General features: G+C 42.0%; 2 protein-coding genes and 1 long non-coding RNA gene across 3 annotated transcripts in view; 2 read left to right on the top strand and 1 right to left on the bottom strand.

Moving 5' to 3' along the window:
- Positions 1-19,793, bottom strand: part of SLIT3 (slit guidance ligand 3) — a 591,462-nt gene that overhangs the window by 507,632 nt on the left and 64,037 nt on the right. The window lies entirely within an intron of this gene.
- The window catches only part of SPDL1 (spindle apparatus coiled-coil protein 1), a 373,127-nt gene continuing 357,538 nt past the window's right edge, over positions 4,205-19,793 (top strand). Inside the window, exon 1 of the mRNA XM_077895586.1 lies at positions 4,205-4,210. The gene's annotated coding sequence lies outside the window, so the exon portion shown is untranslated. The remainder of the gene's footprint in view (positions 4,211-19,793) is intronic.
- Positions 7,631-14,047, top strand: LOC144311870 (uncharacterized). Its single transcript, XR_013377366.1, has 3 exons — positions 7,631-9,155; positions 11,991-12,186; positions 13,774-14,047. It is a non-coding gene; the product is annotated as an uncharacterized LOC144311870 (long non-coding RNA).

Genomic DNA, 19,793 nt, shown 5'->3' with positions numbered 1-19,793 from the left:
GGAAAGATCAGCACACATGAAGCAATGAGAGAAGTGTGAGCTGGAACGTTGGGTGGTGGGCATCAGTAATAAGTGAAGCAGGAAGAGTGAGCCAATCAAGGGCTCAGGGACTTGTGGTGGAGGCAAATCTTCAAGGACAGGTAGATAGAAAGGGGTAGGGTTTTCCAGGCTCAGAGGGCAGTATAGGCACAGCCAGAGGCAAATGCTTTTCCAAGATAGGTGCACAGACAGTGAGGCAACCATTATGGTCCCAAGAGTGGAAATATGTAGAGACAAAAATGAAGGTTAAATGGATGGGATGAAGCTACAGGGTTAATGGGAGGCCAGTGGGTCCCCAAATGCAGTCATCAAACCCCTAAAGTGATTTCAGAGGGTAAATACACAAACATGTTTACCTCAATTAGCATTTATTTTTATGTTTTTAGAAAAATGTGTAATTCTCTTGTTGTAATTAATACTTAAGATAATGCTAAGGGGAAAAAGTAAGTTGACTTAAAATCAAGTTAAAGAAAATACTAAATAATAACAGTACAGGTGTGACACAGGTAGACCAGAATCATGAAGCAGGTATAGAACTTGCTTGCATTTGGGGGAAATCTGTGTTGCTAAGTGGCTGGTCACTGAAGTTTCTTGACCAGGCCAGATATGAAGAAAGGAACACTGTAGGAAAAAGATTCAGGCAGGGCAGACAGGAAGTTTTATCAAGGGGAAGCAAGAGCTGATGGGGAGAACACGGAGGTGCTCATTTTATGAGGCAGTATGAGTCAAAGAGGACCACAGTTACAATTGGCTGACAGGCAGGAAGATGATGAGGATAGTTGGAATAGAGAGAAAACATACTAGATGGGTTTATTGTTCTAATTCTTCCCTCCTTCTCTGTGATAGAATCATATACCTAAGACTTTGGCCATGTGTCCTTGCAGTATTTCCCATGAAAGAATGCAGTCTTTATCTCCTTGACCTGCTGGTGTCGAGCTTGGACATGTACCTTGATTTGGCCAAAGAAGGTTGGTGGATGTGATATGAGCAGGGGCTTTAAATGTGCTTCTGTGGTTTGGCTTGATCTCATCTCTTCTTCCACCTGCCTTGAGAAAAATATGTTTCTGGTAGTCTCAAGCCCAAGGAGAATAAGAAATCACATGAAAAATCCTAAACCCAGTCAACAGTTTGAATCCAAGCCCTACTGAGCCTAGCTGAGGTCAGCTGATATCAGCCAAACCCAGCCAACTTATGACCCAAAAGCAAGGAAAATAAGCATTTATTTTCCATAAGACACTGAGGTTCTAAGGTTCAGATAAAAAGGGAAATTGACTACTACAGGGGAGATTTGCAGATTTGCAGTTGTCTCCTTCTGGTCCTCCTGTTTCCACCATTGCTCACCGACATCCTCTTTTCCTCTAGCAGCTAGAATGATCTTTTCAAAATCCACATCAAGTCACTCCTTTGCTGAGAATCCTTCAATGGCTCTCATCTCATTCAGTTGAAAGCAATGGACCACATGTCTCTACACAATCTGTCTACCTCCCTCCTCCTTTGCCTCTCACACTTCAGCACCTTCTACTCTCCTGCATTCTCATACTGCTCCAGCCACATAGCCTCCCTGCTTCTCCTGGAACACATCAGGATGCTCCCTTCCTTAGGTCTTCTCCTTGCTTTCCTCTTCCTAGAAAACACTTCCCTCAGATATCCAAATAGCTAATATCTTCACCTTCTAAAGCAGTGGAATGAATGACATGGACTGCTCTGAATCCAACTTGATATCTCATGGACATCCCATTGGCATGTCTGATGTGGATATTGTCATCTCCCTCCACCCCAAACTTGCTCCTACCCACACAGTCCCCATCTCAGGGAGTGATCCTCTCTCATGCTTCACTCCTTTTCACTTGACACTCTCCATGTGCCACAAGTTACTATATTCTGTGAGCTTTGCCTATTCAATATGTCTCCAAACCATATTGAATTACTTCAAACCTTTCCTACTTCAGGCTACCATGGTCTCCCCCTGCATTACTGAAATGGGCTCTGGTTACTAGCCTTCTTGCCTCCAGTCTTGTTCTTTTATCTTCCCACTCAAGTCTTAAAGTGATTCTCCATATTCCAGGTGAATTGATTTCCCTATAATATGAGCCTACTTATATTGTTCCCCTGCTGAAAATCCCTCAATACCTCCCCACTGCCCTCAGAAAATATTAAAATATCTTCATCCTACTTGGGAAGCTTGGTGTCATCTGTCCTTTGTTCCTCTAGCTGTGATGAATTTCATTTAGCTCTCAAATATACCCTGCACTCCTTCGCCTCTGGGCCTTTGCAAATATTGTTCCCTGTATCTGGAATTCTTTGCCTTTCTATTCTACTTCATTAACTCCTATTCAGCCTCCAGGTCTCAACTAAGAGTTCATCTCTCCTAGGAAGGCTCTCCAATCCTTTTCTCTACTCCTATGGTCTTCTGAATTATTTCACTATACTGAAATTTCCTATTGGCTGGCTTCTTTCATTAGAAAGTGAGTGATGTACTGAAAGGTGTCTCTATACCAGGGTAGGTAAATATTCTCTGTTAAGAGTCAGGTGGTAATTACCTTAGGCTTTGCAGGCCTTAGGCTAGCTGTCATAATCACTAAATTCTGCCAATGTAGCATGAAAGCAGTCATAAATGATACATACATGAATGGGCATGGCTGTGTTCCTATAAAACTTTTTTTATAAAAATAGGCAGCACACTGGATCTGGCACACTGGCTACACTTTGCCAAACCCTGTTCTAGATTGTCACTGTATCCTCAGGACTAGAAGAATGCCTTCTACATCAAAGGGACTCAATATGGACTCGAATAAAGAAGGAAAGATCAAATGAGTATATGAGTAAGTTAATGGTATGTTTTAAAGGCTACGCTAACCTAGTTTGAAAAATATCTTCCTTAGAATTAAACTTGTATTTTAGGAACTGTGTCTTTTCTTGTCCTCTCATGTTTAAAACTCTGTCATGAAATAAAAATATTTATCAAGTGCCACCCTTTTAAACACTTGACAATGATTAGTCTATTTTATCCTCAGAATAACCCTAGGAGCTATGAACTATTTTATCTTCAGTTTATACAGGAGGAAATCTCAGAGAGGTTCCTCAGGGCTAGAGCTCTGCCTTCCCTTCAGCAGAGCCCTCCTTCCCTAGAGACTCTTGCTCAGAGCCAGTGATCAAGCCCCTCTGTTGGGCTCCTTCCCCCAGTGTCTCTGTGGTTGGCCTGAACACTTGCCTTTCTCTGGCCTGCTGCTGCCTATGCGCCATGCACCCAGTCTGGGGTCAGATATTCCTAATTTGGATCACCTGCCTGCCAAACCCTCTAATTCCCTCACCCACAATCTCCAGGTTTGATATGCCTTGCCTTTTCCCCAGGGTTGATTGCTGCTCTGGGCCCTCCTGGCCCTCTGAGCTCCATTCTATCACTTTTCCTCTCTCTCACTTTTATTCTGCCCTCCGAGGAAGTTCTAATACCAGCATGACATATTTCAAAGTCCAGGGCACAAATGATTGTATCTAGAACTTGAAAAGTGTGAGAAAAATCCAAGAGATGAGAAATGCTCTGATAGAAGCAGTAGCAAGCTCAGCAGTCTTCCTACGGAGATTCGGCCAATTATGAAAACACTTCCTTTGGCTGAAAAGCTCACCATTGAATTAGACTTGGGGAAGAACACGCCGTAATGTTAAACCCCAAAGGGCTTCTCTTTGCTCCAAGGCCCTGATTTCATCTATAATTTCTCGATGTTTATCAGAAGTATGTTCCCCATGAGAATTTAAGGGCTCCCAACAAAAGCAGATCCCTCACTGAGAGGCTGGAGGCGGCACTTTCAGCCTGGATTTGTCCTCTCCCCGCTTTTCCAGACAGGGGTCTCTGCGTCTCACCCTGAACTCGGCAGCCCCTGGTGGCTCACAGCACTGGTTTGAATCTAAGTTGTGAGCCGATGGGTATCGCCATGGCGGGATGGGAGGCTGCAATGTTAATTGCTCATTAGCCATCTGTGCACACTGCGCCTCAGCTAAAAGACAAGAGAAAGAATGTGAGCTGCCGATACCTGGGAGTCCAGCTACTGACACACGTGGAAACTATCCAGGGGGACCTCAGGTTCAATCCACAGCTTGGCCACATATTTATTTCTTACTAAAATAACATCTGGCTTTCATTTTTTGGTGACAACTCGTTTGGACAAGACCTTGAGTAGGTTAAAAAAAAATTAGACTTTCCACCCTTCCCCCAACCTTGGGGAACTAAACTTTGTTTAAGCTCTTTTGTGAGCCAAGGGTGTGAATAAGAAATTGGTGTGGGGACTGCAAGCTGGGGTGTAAACAAGGAGTTATTTGTTTCTTCTTATTAAAAGATGATGGCTTTGTGGAGTTCACATACTCCCCACTTGTATGCAAGGCAGAGTTCCTGGGGAGAATATATAGCAAATTATGTACAGGTCCCAGGAGTCCACAGCTCAATTACTAGGCAATTCAAAGGCTCGACTCTGTGTCCAAAGCTTTTGGGACCCAGCCTAAGATGGTTGAGTTTGAAGAGCATGTTTGAGTTGTGCATTGACCCAGGAGAACATAACAATTGTCACAAACACTCTGCAGGTTCCATGAGGAGCTAGTAGCCCTGGCTGCTATAGCCTGGGATCCCTGGGAGTCCCTGCCATAATACAACCTCTGTGAGGTTAAGGACACTATTACTTTTGCTCTTGACCACATCCTCAGCACCTAGCAGAGCATCTGCTTGTAGTAAGTACTCACATGTGTTTGTTCAATAATGAATAAATGGTACAATACACAGTTGCTCTTGTGATTCCAGACCCTGCCTATGGCCACAATTCCTCCAAACACCACCCAGAATATTTCCCACAATTCTGTAGAGGTGGGAGGAAGCTTTTCTGAGACCAAAAACAAGATTTCTTATTGACTGGAGCCTCCACAGCAGAGATGGAGTGGAAGCTCTTGTTCCCTGGCTCTCTAGCTGAGGCATTTCTGAGAAAGAATTGGGTGAGGTTACATAGTGAGTGAGAAGTTGGCTTCACACATTCAAACGTGAAATTTAATTCCATGCCTACTATGTGCAGAGCATGGTGCTAAGTGCTTTGAAGATTTCAAATAAGAGAAAAGGAGGGAGACGGTGCTTGCCCTTGGACTCTCAGAGATTTTCTGATAAGCCACCCTTTTTTCTACCACAGGTCATTTGCACATGCTGCTTGCTTATCTGTATGCATGTCATTCACACTTCCCAATCTTCTTTTAAGTAGCTTCAGATCTTTGCTCAATCATTACTACCACAGGAAATCATTACTACTTTCCCTAATTACCACCCCAGCTAGAGTAGGTCAGATCCCCCAATATGCAACCATATACTCCTTCTGCATAGTACTTAGTACAACTGCAACTTTCCATCATTTTCTGTGATTATTTGATTAACAGCTTCTTCCTACTACCTGCACTGCCCAATACAGTGTCTACTAGACATTTGGCTATTTTAATTAAAATTAATTAATTAAAGTTAAACAAAATTAAAAATTCAGTCCCTCAGCTACATTAGTCACATTTTAAGTGGTCAACAGCCACATGTGGCTAATGGCTATCATACTGAACAGTTCAGAGAGATAGAATACCTCCATGACTGCAGAACAGTCTATTTAATAGTACTGTGCTAGATTGTACAATCTGCGAAGACAGGTATCATAACAGATATTACCTCCACTCTATACCACAATAGGCAACACAGTGCCTACCACATAGCAAGTGTTCATGAAATACCTGCTGAATGAATAAAGAACCAAGGAGGCAGACTTGGTTAGAACACAAGGTAAGTATGATTCAATGCTATATGGGAGCCAAAGGAAAAGACAATCACAGAACAGAGTACTGTTGTTTTTTTTTTTTTAAGATTTTATTTATTTGACAGAGAGAGAGAGAAAGAAAGAGAGAGAGAGAGACTGAGAGAGAATGTGCACAAGCAGAGGGAGAGGGAGAAGCAGGCTCACCATGATTGATCCCAGGATCCTGGGATCATGGCCTGAGCCAAAGGCAGATGCTCAACTGACTGAGCCAGCCAGGTGCCCCTGGAGCACTGTTTTTATAGCTGAGATTGAAGGCTTAGTGGAGGAGGCAACATTTGTATTGGCTTTGAAGAGTAGGTAGGAGTCTCACAGTGGAGAAGAAGTAAGGTATCATATATAACAAAATAAAACAGCACTTGAGCTGGGTCATGGAATCAGGAAAAAGTGTGTCCTACCTGGGGAAGAACAATGATTCATCTTGGATGGTACGCGGTGCTTGGAATGAAAGTCCTGGAATGATGGCATGCCGAGGAAGCTAAATTTCATTCACATGTTATTTCAGGTAAGATATTGTCCATCTATTATGTGCCAGTGCTAAGTGCTATATACATGACCTTGTTTGATATTTGCAGCATCCCAGTGGGTTAGGCACTATAATGATCTTCATTTACAGATGAGAGAACTGAGGTTCACATGGGTCATATAGATTCAAATGGGTTGAATAAACCAATAAAAGTCACATGGCTAACAAGTAGCAATGAAGTGATTACTGAAATGAAGCTCCATACAGGTAAGGAATATACCTGGGTCACTCTCCATTATAATTGCCAGTACCTCACATAGTGCTGGAACATATTAGAGGCCTAATAGGTAGCTGGTAAATGAACAAGTGACCAAACTTGGAATCCCACTAGCTGGAGTGGAGATAGAAAGGAGAAAGGTGGTATTTCAGAGGGATAGGAGTAAGAGTTGGGTTGGACTCTCTGGGTTGAATCTTGAGGCTGAAAGTTACTTTCTGAGTGACCTGAAGTGAGTGAGACTCTTGACTCTTGTGTACATCATCAGACCAATGGCAATAATTGATAGTGCCTTTGCTGGATAGTGGTAAGACCTCAATGAAGTAGATAATGTATATATCAGCTATCAAATAAATAATGGCTTCTTTTATCAGGAGGTATTCAGGACCTTGTCCCTTTCTCTAGGTTTTGGAGGGCAAAGATATGTTGCAGGTTTTATCAGTTTGGGACTTGATAACTAGGGAAGATCTGGGGCTAAGGAAGGAATCAGATTCCTGAAAGGATTTGAGCCAGGGAGAATTAAAGTCTAAATGAGACTATAGGGATCCCTGGGTGGCGCAGCGGTTTGGCGCCTGCCTTTGGCCCAGGGCGCGATCCTGGAGACCCAGGATCGAATCCCATATCAGGCTCCCGATGCATGGAGCCTGCTTCTCCCTCTGCCTGTGTCTCTGCCTCTCTCTCTCTCTCTGTGACTATCATAAGTAAATAAATAAAAATTAAAAAAATAAATAAATAAATAAATGAGACTATAATCAGAGGTAGGGAGCACAATAACAGAAAGAGGTTTGGGTGAAAAATCAAGGTCATAGTGGCTTCCTCTGGGTCCCAAACCTGGGAACGCAGCTGAGACTAGAAAAACAGACATATCCAGGGGGCAGAGAAAGGCCCTTGCTCAGTCAAGTAGGATATATTACTAGACCTTTTAAGAGAAGACCAACTGCTCCAACAAGTACATTCCCCCAAAGACTCTAAGGGTTTATTGTGTCACTTCCTGAGAGCTCCATGTGACATCATCTTCACCATGAGTAGATGAATCAATGGCTGTCAGGGAGCTGTGTGTGAAGTCAACTGTTAGGTCCAAACAAAAAAGATAACATGCCAAGCCAAGGCTGTGTGGCTTCCTGGTTTGGTGCCATGTCACTCAAAGTATCTAGGGATCCACAGGTCAGCACTGCCTAGGAGTGTATAAGAAATGTAGCCTTTCGGGTCATGCCTGGAATCTGCTAAACGAGCCTCTGCCTGTTAGCCATGTCTCTAGGTGGCTCATGTAAACATTAATGTCTGAAGGTTTAGAGCTCTGTAGGCAGGCTGCCTAAATTCTGGTTCTGTACTTACTACATCTGTGACCTAGGCAAGTGATTTAACATCTCTAAGCTTCTATTTCTTCATCTAGGCAAAGGGGAAAACATCAAGCTGACATCCAGCAGCTCTCAGGCTTGCCTAAGGCTATGTATATGGAAGTGGTTAACACAAGCTTATAACTGGTAAATGCCCAATTAATGCCAGCAGTTGTTATTAAAAACCCAGTGTCCAAAACAAGAGGCAGAATGATGGTCAAACTGACCACTCCAGGTAATAGGATGTTCCCAAAGGAATGAATTGGTAAAACTAAGATAAAGCTACCACCAACCCAGCCACCCTCCCCAGATACATCAATTTATCACTCCAAATGTTTGGAGGGCTCCATCCTGCAGAGTACTTGAACCAGATCTGGCCCATCTTCTCGGACTTACAGTTCAAGATTCAAGACGGACAAGATAGGCTGAGAGCCAACATAAACATTGGAATGGGCCCTGAATCAGTTTCCTGATTAGATCAGCAAACACAAGCAGGGCCGCCTGAAGGACTCATTCCCAGAGGACAGATGCAGATAGGAATCAGGTCAACCTCAGGCCCTGCCCAGTAGTGGTTTATGGCCAGAAGGAAGAGAAAGGCAGTAGGATTGGACTCCCCCACCTCCATTTTAGACAGTGCCATCAGCTGACAATAGAGACACAGTAAGTTTCCAGAGTAATAGCAGCAACACCTAACCTTTTTTGAGAGCTCACAGTGTTCTAAGGGTTTAACATATTGAATCCTCTCAACAACCCTATACGGTCCAGACCATTATTTATTTTATCTCATTTTACGATATTAAAACCAAGGCTTAGAGCACTTAAGTTATTTACTATATGACTCATCACACCAGCAGTAAGTGGCAGGACCAGGATTTGGGTCAAGTGTACAGTGCCCCTCTCATCTCATCTGTGCCTTGGCTGACCATTGCACTCCTGCTGTCTATCTATCCTGTGTGGCCCAGAAAAGGCAAGGGTGGGCTGGCTGAAGCAGGCAGCAAGGGGCCTGCCCCACCTTTGGAAGGATAGATTCCAGATCCTGCCTGAGGGAGGGCTTCTCATCTTACTCAGCGTCAGCTACAAACAAGTGGTGACACTTTCTGGGATGCCTATTCCTATCCTGAGCAACAGCAACATAGAAATTCAAAAGATGGAATCACAGAAGCAGTTTATCACCCTAAGAACAAAGATAGGCATCTGTCAACAAAGGCACATGATCATAGGTAAGCATTCACAAGTGGCTCTTCCTCTGTTGCTCTCAGAAATCTTTTGAGACTGTGAGTTGTCAAGAAGTCCCTAGTTGCAGAGACTCAGCGTCTCTCTGTGTGTGAAGACAGATGCCGAGACAAGTATGGAGGCTATTTTCTCTCCTCCATGCTGTCTCTTCACTACAGCCCACTTGCCCATGCACCAGGTGGCCAATGTGAGTGAGTCTGGGGCTCTAGTCCCTGCCCCCAATTCTCTAGTAGTGTAGAGTCTCCTGGCTCCCCTCCTCAGACATGGCCTTACTCTCCCCCTCCAGTCCTGATGTACTCATGGCTTCTCCATTCACCCGCACTGGTCTATGGGACCCCACACTGCTCTGCACACCACAGTGCCTAGTATGCCCAGCGTCCCCGTGAGGCCCCCACAGGCAGAGAGAAGATACCAAAACCCACTTAGAAACAGGTCTCTTTCATTCACAAATTGGCAGATGAATCCTAGTCAAATGCAAGAGAAGTCTTAAATTTGAGGTTAAACAAAAAATCAAAATCCTAAGCCCACAGAATGTACAAAGAATGAATGGTAATGTAAACTACAGAGTCTGGGTGATTTCAATGTGCCAAGGTAGGTTCATCCATTGTCACAAATGTCCCACTCTGGTGGGGAATGCTGACAATAGGAGAGGCTAGGAGTGTGTAGGGAAGAGAAGCATATGGCAAATCTCTGTACTTTCCCCTTAATTTCATTGTGAACCTAAAACTGCTCTAAATAGTCCTAATAATTTTTTAAGATCTAAAGAATAACTTTCAGGTGCCTGGGTGGCTCAGTGGTTGAGCATCTGCCTTTGGCTCAGGTTGTGACTCCAGGGTCCTGGGATTGAGTCCCACATCAGGCTCCCCATGGGGAGCCTGATTCTCCCTCTGCCTGTCTCTCTGTGTCTCTCATGAAAAAATAAATAAAATCTTTTAAAAAAAGAAAAATTTTCAAATAGTTAAAAAAGAAAAATCTGCAATCCATGTTTAGGCCATGGGCATATGTTTTTTGACTATGGGACTTTTCTGGCTTTCTTCAACCATGCCAAATAAGTGACTATCTTCTCCACCTATGGATAGAGCTTTGATTGGTGTATAAAATCACACATATATACATGCATACATATGTACATACATACACACATACATACACACACTTATAAGTTTGTATAAGAATTATTTCTGGAAGCATACAAAAGAAACAAGACAATGGCTACATTGGGGAAGGGGAACCAGGAATCAGGTAAAGCAGGGACACTTCCTTTTCTTCACTTCTAATCCTTAATAGTTTTGTACCATGAATATGTAGTACCTGCTAATTTCAACTTCAACAACAGTCAATAATAACAGTAAAAAATAACAGTGGAATTAGTGAATTATGGTCCTGTCATGTGTCTACTCTAAACTGGTTCTTCAAACCAACTCTTCCCTAGCAAAGCATAGTACACATGTGTCAACAATGAGAAATAGTGCCCTTCAAGACAAACATACTGCATCCACCTCAATCCCACCACTCACGATGGCTCCTCTTCCATACCAGGCCCTTTAAGCGTGTGACCCTGCACATGGCCTTAACTTCCAGCTCCCACTCTTTGTATTAATCAACTGATCTGTCCTCTTAAGACAAGACTTTGCCCATGATGCGGTCACAGGTTTTTCCTTAGTGTGGGGGATTCTGTGTTGACTCCTGAGATCCCAAACCTACAGGGGATTCCCCTGTCACTAGAAGGAGACAGGACTCCAAATTAACTTTTTCTATCAGGCAAAGATGCCTTTATGCTAATTCCTGATATCCCCATGTAATCAAACTTGACCTCTTTTGCAACTCCAAGTGTACAGGTAAACTTATGTACATACACATCAAGTTTCAAAATCTTAGCTTACACAGATAGAAGAAAATCTCATGACTAACTCAGAACAAATACGGCTCAGAAAATTAGTGCTTCCCCTCCAGCTCAGGCTGTCTTGTTTATGCACTACTTCTTCCCATTCAACAGGCTGTCATTATGTGAGCACCAATAAACCGGGTGGAATCATGGACACAATATATCACTGTTCAGCACTGCCAGAATTGGAACATAAAGACCACTTAACTCAGGACAGAATCAGAGAGCCCACAAATTAGTCACTGCGGAGATGCCAAGATGATGTTAGTCTATTCACTGCACTCAACAATATTATACATCTGAATGGGTTTAAGGCCCCTCAGAGGGGTGTGTGGTGTTTATTCACTGCTTCTATTACAGGCTGTCACTAGCTGTGGCACATCAGACCAGAGGTTCTTTGCCTCAAGACATCCCTTTCCCTCAGTCCCTCCTCTGACCTTGGGCCATCTAGCTTATGGTGCTGCATCCGCCTTTCCCTATGTCCCAGGCAACCCCCTTCCAATGTTAATGTGTGGAATGGGAAGCTCATTTCTCTCCACCGCTCTCCTCCACATCTAGATAGTCAAGACTGCAGAGAGTGGTCTACATTTCAATGTTAGTCTTGTGTAGATGATGGGAAGTACACAAGGACATGCGTGAGAGCAATTTCATTAAAAGTCCATCATGGCTTGGCTGTGCAGTGAGCCATACAAGCTAATGATCAGGTATTGTCAAATACGCAAAGGCCCTTGGCTTACCTCCCTGAATAATAAACTGACTTGCATCCTTCGGGATGTGTGTTTAAGTACAACTAGGATAGTGGCTTTGATATTCTAATAATTCATAAACTATCTTGTTATCACTTTAAGGTATCATCTATATCATTAGTCAATATGTTTCTGTAAATTAACTCACCTTCTTTATTTTCCTTAAATGCCTGCATTACTCTCATTCATAGCAAAATTACCCACAAGACCACACCTTTGAAGAGCTATTTATCTAATACACATCACAAAAACTTCATGAAAATAAAAAATGTTATGACTCTTACATGCTGGCACACTTGGAAGGCAAATCATCACTCAGAAGTCAACAGACTCCATTGTATCTTGAACTCTATCACCCATCATCGTTAGCAAAGGATGCTGTACACGGTAAGTCCCCAACATCAATTTGCTCATTTGAATTGATCTCGGGTACCATTTAACCAAATTCTACTTCTCAAGATTGTGATGAGGGAAAAAAAGACATTCCAGGATCTAAGCAAATTATTTCCCTGCTTTCTAGACCTAGAGATTTGGAAACAATTCAAAAAACATCTTCATCTGAACTTCTTGGTTCAATTAGAAGGGGCTAAGGAAACTGACAAAGTTATGTCATAATTTATCCTGAGCAAAATACGAAAGCATGCAGGGAAGCAGAGCTTGCAAAAAAAATAACACAGAACCCTGCTGTCTTCAGGAAGAAAAGTGTACGTAGATCCAGACTTTTCATGTAGAGTTGGTATATGCATGGTAATCCACATGGGTAGGTGTAGTGCTTCAGCCACTGTCACTAGATATAAGCATCAAGGGCCATGGTGAAATGATCATCCTAGCCTATCCTTGATCAAAGCTTGTTCTTAACCAATATGGTCAAGGCATGGACTTTCACTCAACAAGGACACAAAACTGAATGGGAAAGTCTGCTTCTCACTGGAGAAACCAGACTATGCATGGAAAATTCCATGCCACAGTTCAAAGGGGCATTGTGACCTAATAAATTTAGGCTGAATTGGTTATTAAAGGCAACTATAAAATCAGCCTGAGGTTCCTCACCACCACCACCACCCCCTTGGGCTTTTCTCTCAGCTGAAACACATGTTAAAGTGGAGAAAGTTCCCAGGGAATCTTGGTGCCTGTTCTGATTGTATCTGACGTGCCATGTGCCAGGATGAGGGATTCCTCTGTAAATGACTTGTTGCCAAAACTGTGATCCCAGGAACACTGGGCTAGAATCTCTGCTGAAGGCCTCAGAGTGGGGTTTCATAGACCTCCAGGTAAAGAAGATCAACAGCAATTGTATGTATCTGCATCCATCAGAGCTGGGAACATTCCTCTTGCTGGTTGGCTGTAACACCTAATCTCATCAGAGAAGCTCTGTTAGAAAGTGAATAATTCATGTGCTCTTCCTCTGTGGGGTTTTGCAACGTAGGTGTCCTGACAAGTCAAACAACAGTGATAGAGATGTGTCTTTAGGGATTAGTGAAAATCGGACTCCTACCTGCTGGGATTTAGCTCTGCTCAGCCCCTGTTCTGCAACCTGTATGATCTCAGGGTCAGAAAATAAAAAGGTAGAGCCCTGGTTTAGAAAGCATCACACAGTGAGTAGCATACATAGCCTCTCTTTTATTTTCTTCAGCTTTTTAAGACAGACCTTTGAAGATAAAAAAAAGATTTTGAAATTCCAAAATGGATGTACAGAATGGGTCCTTGTCAAATAAATCAACCAAGAAAAATAAAACCAGCAAAGAGATTTCTTTTTCCCAAGGGCTGACTCAGAGATCCATTTCTGTAGCAAGGCCTGCGCTTGTCTCTCAGACCATCTGCAGGAATCTGAGAGGGAAGGGGAGGAGGCTGCAGAGAACAGCAAGGGCTGAGAGATGAGCTCTCCACCTTTGGTGCTACCTTCAGAGCCTGTTTACAAGGCACGCAGAACAAGCAGTCTTTGATTCGTAACCACATCTTGTCCTCCCCACGTAGGTCTTAAGAAGATACACAGGATCAGGCAATGACAATGTCATCTGCTACAGAGGCATGGAGAGCTGCTTTCAAATCTTGCCTCCACTTCTCATAGATTGAGACTTTGGTCAAATCATTTAATCTCCCTGGACGCATTTCCTTACTGGTAGATGGGAGGCTAATAACAAATACTCCCTAGGGTTACAGTAAGGATTAAATAATGAGTGAAAGCCAGACCCATAACAAGACATCACTACAGAGATCAGATGGTATACAGAAAATTACTATGAGAGGAGGTTTTGGGAAATGAACAAGGGGTAGTGGAACGGGAGGAGGTAGGAGGGGGGATGGGGTGACTGGGTGACGGGCACTGAGGGGGGCACTTGACAGGATGAGTGACGGGTGTTATGCTAATGTTGGCAAATCAAACTCCAATAAAAAAATATACAAAAAAAAAAAAAAGAGGAGATTTCTCCTTACTGACATATAATTACTCGACCTGGCTCCAAATGGATTACCCGGTTTTTAAATAAAAGCATATCCCAACAAGTAATTACATAACACTCAAAATGTATATATTTTCTTTTACATAAATTATATTTCAAAAAAAATATTTGCTATGAAGAAGGATGTTCAAAGAAACATGCTGCTGAGCGAGCATTCAACAAATGTCTCCAGAACACCTACTCTGTGCCAGGTCTGTCACTGCCAGAGGAGATGTGAAGGCAGTTCTAGAAGAGGTGTTCCACAAATGGGTTCCTCACTGGGATAAGCATAGGGCCTCACTAGGTAATGAGTGCAACATGATCATCATCATGATCAGATATAAGTGACAGTTTTTTTTTGTGTGTGTGTGTGTGTGTATATATATAGTTAATGAATAGTTAATATGTATTAATGAATAGTTAATATGTATTAACCACTTTGTTTTGTGTCAGGCGCTTTGCTAGGCATAAAACATGCATTATTTCATTCAATCCTCTCAATATCTCTGGGGTAGGTAATTCTACTACCCCTTTGTAGAGTTGAGAGATTAAGGTACTTGCCTAAGGCTACACTGCTGGCCAGTAGAGAACCTGAGATTCCCAGAAAGGTAGCCTGAGGACACAGCCTGTGCTCTTAATCACTTAGCTAATCTCCAATGAAAATCAGTGGTTTAGCAGTACAATTTGGGTAGCACTTCATAATCTTCTACAAGGGCTGCAGTCCTCACTTTTTCCTTGTGATCCCATAGAAACAACATCAGAGTATGTGCCCAGGTTCCCAACAGAGGGCTTGATGGCATACTTTTCGAGAAATGACCACAATTGCCCTACTTAATCAATTATAAATGGTATATTGGAATACTGTATGGTAGAAAGCTCTCTAGTGAATACCTATACCAAATAAATAAAGCAGTACAAGAACCAATCACAAACATGCAATCACATTTTATTTACTTAGGCACTCCTGGGAGAAGCCTAGCAAGCACTGAAGGGAGGCTGGGGACTTTGAGGAACCAGGTAGAAGAATCTTGGGGAGAAGGTCGGAGGCCAGAAGTCAGAAAGAGCCCCCAGGGGAGGGAAATTGTCATTTAAGAGAGATTTTCTAAATGACAGAAATAAGAGGATATGCTCTGAAAACACAAAAGCTGTCAGGGAGTGACATTACTGGGTGAGAGGGAGTGAGGACTACCAGACATGAATTCTCCAGAAATGACATGGGCGCAGGTGACAGGGGCCTCTAACGTGTGAAGCACTGTAAGTAAGTTAAGCTGTCCTGGACACTTTTTTTCAAAGTTTCTCTGAAGTCCTTACATCTCAGAGAAAAATTGTTTAACGACAAATATTTAATAAATGCTCATTTTGTGCTGTTTGATCTCTGGGTCTCTAAAAACAAACTTAGCACACTCAAAACATCAATTTAAAGAGACAAGAAAAGAAAATGAAAGAATCCTGAAATACAGTTCTTCATTTTACCATTCCAAAGCTCCTAGGGATCTTCCTGGTTTGGACCTTAATTATGGAAATTCTCATTTGTATTACATGATTTATTTTAAACCCTGTCTTTCCAAGAGAATAAAATCCAGGTTTTGAAGCACCTCTCAAAACAATTTATTCTTCTCCACTGACTAACCACTTTGGCCAGCAATCGTAAATTTATAGTATTTTATGCCAAAGCAAAACACTCTAATAACTTAATCAAACATTTAAAATCCAGCTCACAGCCATATAATATACAGAAGCAGTTCTCTCAGCCCTCTCGTTAAAGGTCAATTACCATTTTCATTCCAAACCTCCACATCTTGGAGAAGCCCAACACACACACACACACACACACACACACACCCCAGGGACAGAGAGAGAGAGAGAGAGAGAGAGAGAGAGAGACATAAGCATTTTGAGATTCAAAACTTGGCTGACATATTCCCAGATTTAGAGCAGTTCTACTTGTTATACTTTGAAAGGAGAAAACTGATCTTTCAGATATTTCTCTACTTCTAACAAAACAGCATAATATAAAGAGAATAAAACAAATGAACCTAACGCATTAATTCTTTTGATCATTTATTGGATACGTATTTTTCTGACAATGCCCTTACTCTTTATCAGATAGAAAATACTATTAAGCCTGTTTTCCAAATGAGAAAACATGCTTAGGCAATTTTTAATGGGAAAACAAGAACAGGAAGCCATGTTGGTATGTATTTGGTGTAGGGTCTTTGGAAACAAATCAAAAAGTAAAATTGCAGTCCTTTTGGTCAAGTAAATTGCTTTTTTCTTTATCCATCACTCTTAGCCTGTGATGATGATGAAGGGAAGGAGAGCCGGGGAGAATGCCTCAGTACACTGAGTGATAATTGTGCCAGTCACTGCGTGAAGCCCTTCCCATGGGTCATTTCATGAGAGCCATGAAGTGAGTTAGTGGAATCCTGCCACATGTGCATTTGACTCACAGGTGAACCCACATATAGGCATTCAGCAAAAATTAAAAGAATAGAAGAAGGTGAGAAATACAAGGTACAGAAGGTCCTACCAACCATTCTTTTCAATGAACCTGTTCTCCCAAAGGACTTGGATGAGAGATGAGAGCCTGCCCTTCCCTTAATCTCAGTCCTGATGTGCTGCTCACCGTGAGCATTTTGTTGATAGGGATTCCAGTGGTTAATGGTGTTTTTCAGTATAAAACAGTCCCTACATGTCTTGTTTATGGCAGATAGAATTGTCAATAATTTGAATACTTTCCATTTTTATCTTTCACACCAACTTTAGAAACAAGCCCCTGGGTAAAAGTCAACGAAGCCTGGCTGGCTCAGTCAATGGAGCGCTCAACTCTTAAGCTCAGGGTCATGAGTTTAAGCCCCACACTGGGAGGGGAGCCTACTTTAAAAAATAATAATAATTAATAAATAATAAAAATTTTAAAAATAAAAATAAAGGCAACTCTACTCAATAATGATTATCCTCGTTTAATAATGGCACTCAGAAGCTACTGAGAAACTTGCACAAGGTCTCTTGGCTGTTAAGAGAAATGGGAAGATTTAACCTGGTTTAAATCCAAGTCTATCCTAACTTTGAGTCCATGTTCTTTTTTTTTTTCCACTGTGGGTTTTTTTTTTTTTTTTTTTTTACTTAAAATCAATTTATTTAACATATAGTGTATTATTATTTTCAGAGGTAGAGTTTAGTGATTCATCAGTTGCATATAATACCCAGTGCTCATTACATCAAGTGCCCTCCTTAATGCTCATCACCCATTTACCCCATCTGCCCACCCACGTACCCTCTAACAACCCTTAGTTTGTTTCCTCTAGTTTATTGTTTGTCTCCCTCTCTAAAGATTATTTATTTGAGAGAGAGCATGAGAGACAGCATGAGCAGAGGGAGGGGTAGAGGGAGAAGCAGACACCCTGCTGAACAGGAAGCCCAATGCAGGACTAGATCTCAGGATGCTGGGATCATGACCTGAGCTGAAGGCAGATGCTTAACCAACTGAGCCACCCAGCTGCCCAGTTTGTCCCCTTTCTGATTTCATCTGATTTTGCCTTTCCTAGCTTTCCCCTATATCCATCTGTTTTCTTAAATTTCACATGAGTGAAATCATACAATATTTGTCTTTCTCTGACTAGCTTATTTCGTTTAGCATAATACTGTCTAGTTCCATCCATGTCATTGTAAACGGCAGGATTTCATTCTTTTCGATGGCTGAGTAGTATTCCATTGTGTGTGTGTTTGTGTGTGTGTATACATATAAATATATATGTGATATTATATGTATCTCACATCTTCTTTAACCATTCATCTGTTGATGGACATCTGGGCTCTTTCCATTAGTTTGGCTACTATGGCCATTGCTGCTATAAACATTGGGGTATATATCCCCCTTCGAATCACTATGTTTGTATCCTTCAGATAAATACCTGGTAGAGTTTTTGCTGTGTCAAAGGGTAGCTCTATTTTTAACTTTTTGAGGAAACTCCATATTGTTTTCCAGAGTGGCTGTACCAGTTTGCAATCCCACCAACGGTGTAAGAGCGTTCCCCTTTCTCCACATCCCTCGCCAACATGTTATGTGCGGAGTTGTTAATTTTTGCCACTCTGACCGGTGTGAGGTGGTATCCCATTGTGGTTTTGATTTGTAGTTCTCTGATGCTGAGTGATATTAAGCATTTTTTCATGTGTCTGTTGGCCATTTGTATGTCTACTTTTTAAGTCCATGTCCTTAATCTTTAAATCCTTAGACTAAGTATCTACCACACATTCACTCCAACTAAACTGGCAGATCTAAGGGCCTGTAGAAACTTTTAGCTCTTGCTATTCTTGCTTCCATCCTGAATGACCCCAGATGTATTATTCTTTGCCAAACTGGTGGTCATGATTTGTACTTCTATTTGATCTTCAAGCCTCTGTTCAAGTGATGCCTCCTGGGTAAAGCTTTTCCTGGTCTGACCAATAGAGGCAGTCTTCCTCTGTACTCTCAAGGGTTCACTATCTGCTGTGTTGAAAAGTTGTGTTTACATGTTTGTCTTCCTAAGTAGACTATAAACAGCTTGAAGGCAAGGGTTCTATATTTGTCTCAAAAACTCTAATACTGACATAATACATGGTGGCATAGCAGATGCTTAATAGATGTATAGATGTGTGTTATCTGAAATTGTCTGGAGATGGGTGAGCTGCTGTGGGGTGGAGTAGGAGAGGTAGTTGCTGGAAAAAGTTTGAAAATACCCGACTTAGAGGTTCTCCAGGAACACATAATCTTTTTTTTTTTTTTTTCTTTTCCCAGAGACTACAGTGAAATAAGCATTTACTACAAATCAGGCACTGTCCTAAATTCTTCACATGCATGCTTTTAGTTTTCACAACAACCCCAATAGGGCTGATCTATATTTTACAGATGAGGCAGCTGAGGCTGAGAGAGACTCATTAATTTGTCCAAGGTCACAAAGCAAATAAGTGTGGGCCAGGACACTAGAACCCACGTTCCTTACTACTTCACTACACTTCTTTTATAATCCTAAATCTTGTTCTCCAGGAAGATAGCCCTATCCTCCTACTCTTTGAAGTTATAGTGAGAGTTGAAGAGTTTAGGCTTAAGTCTCTCAACAACCTCTTCCTCATCTGCCTTGGTTCTTCAATGTAGCCAAAGAGGAAAGGGCTTGGTGGGAGAGAATCAAGCAGAGCTGGCCTACACAAGCCTCTAGGCCTGTCTGATTCTTCACATGGTGGTGAACATTTTCTCCAGCTTTTATTTTTCCCCTAACATTTCCCTAGTTTTAAGGGTTCCCTTAACACTGTCTTGCAGTTCTTAAGGGACCAATGGAGAACATATTCCAAGACAGAAGTTATGTTTTTTTTTTAAATAAGGAATAATAACATAAACCAATCAAAAATCTGTCAGCAGTGGTGTTTCTGGTGTTGGCAGCTATACACCCACACAGACACTGGGGTTTTTTTTCATGGACGGAGAGTAATTTAAGTGTAGACACCACAGGCGATAAATTGCACAAAGAAAACCCTGTCCATAATTCTGAGTTAATAACAATGGTCAGTGTTTGATGTTGA

Source organism: Canis aureus, chromosome 4 (assembly GCF_053574225.1).
Source record: "Canis aureus isolate CA01 chromosome 4, VMU_Caureus_v.1.0, whole genome shotgun sequence".
NCBI classification, from domain to species: domain Eukaryota; kingdom Metazoa; phylum Chordata; class Mammalia; order Carnivora; family Canidae; genus Canis; species Canis aureus.
Note: the sequence above shows the minus strand (reverse complement) of the source record. Positions and strands in the feature narration are given on the sequence as shown.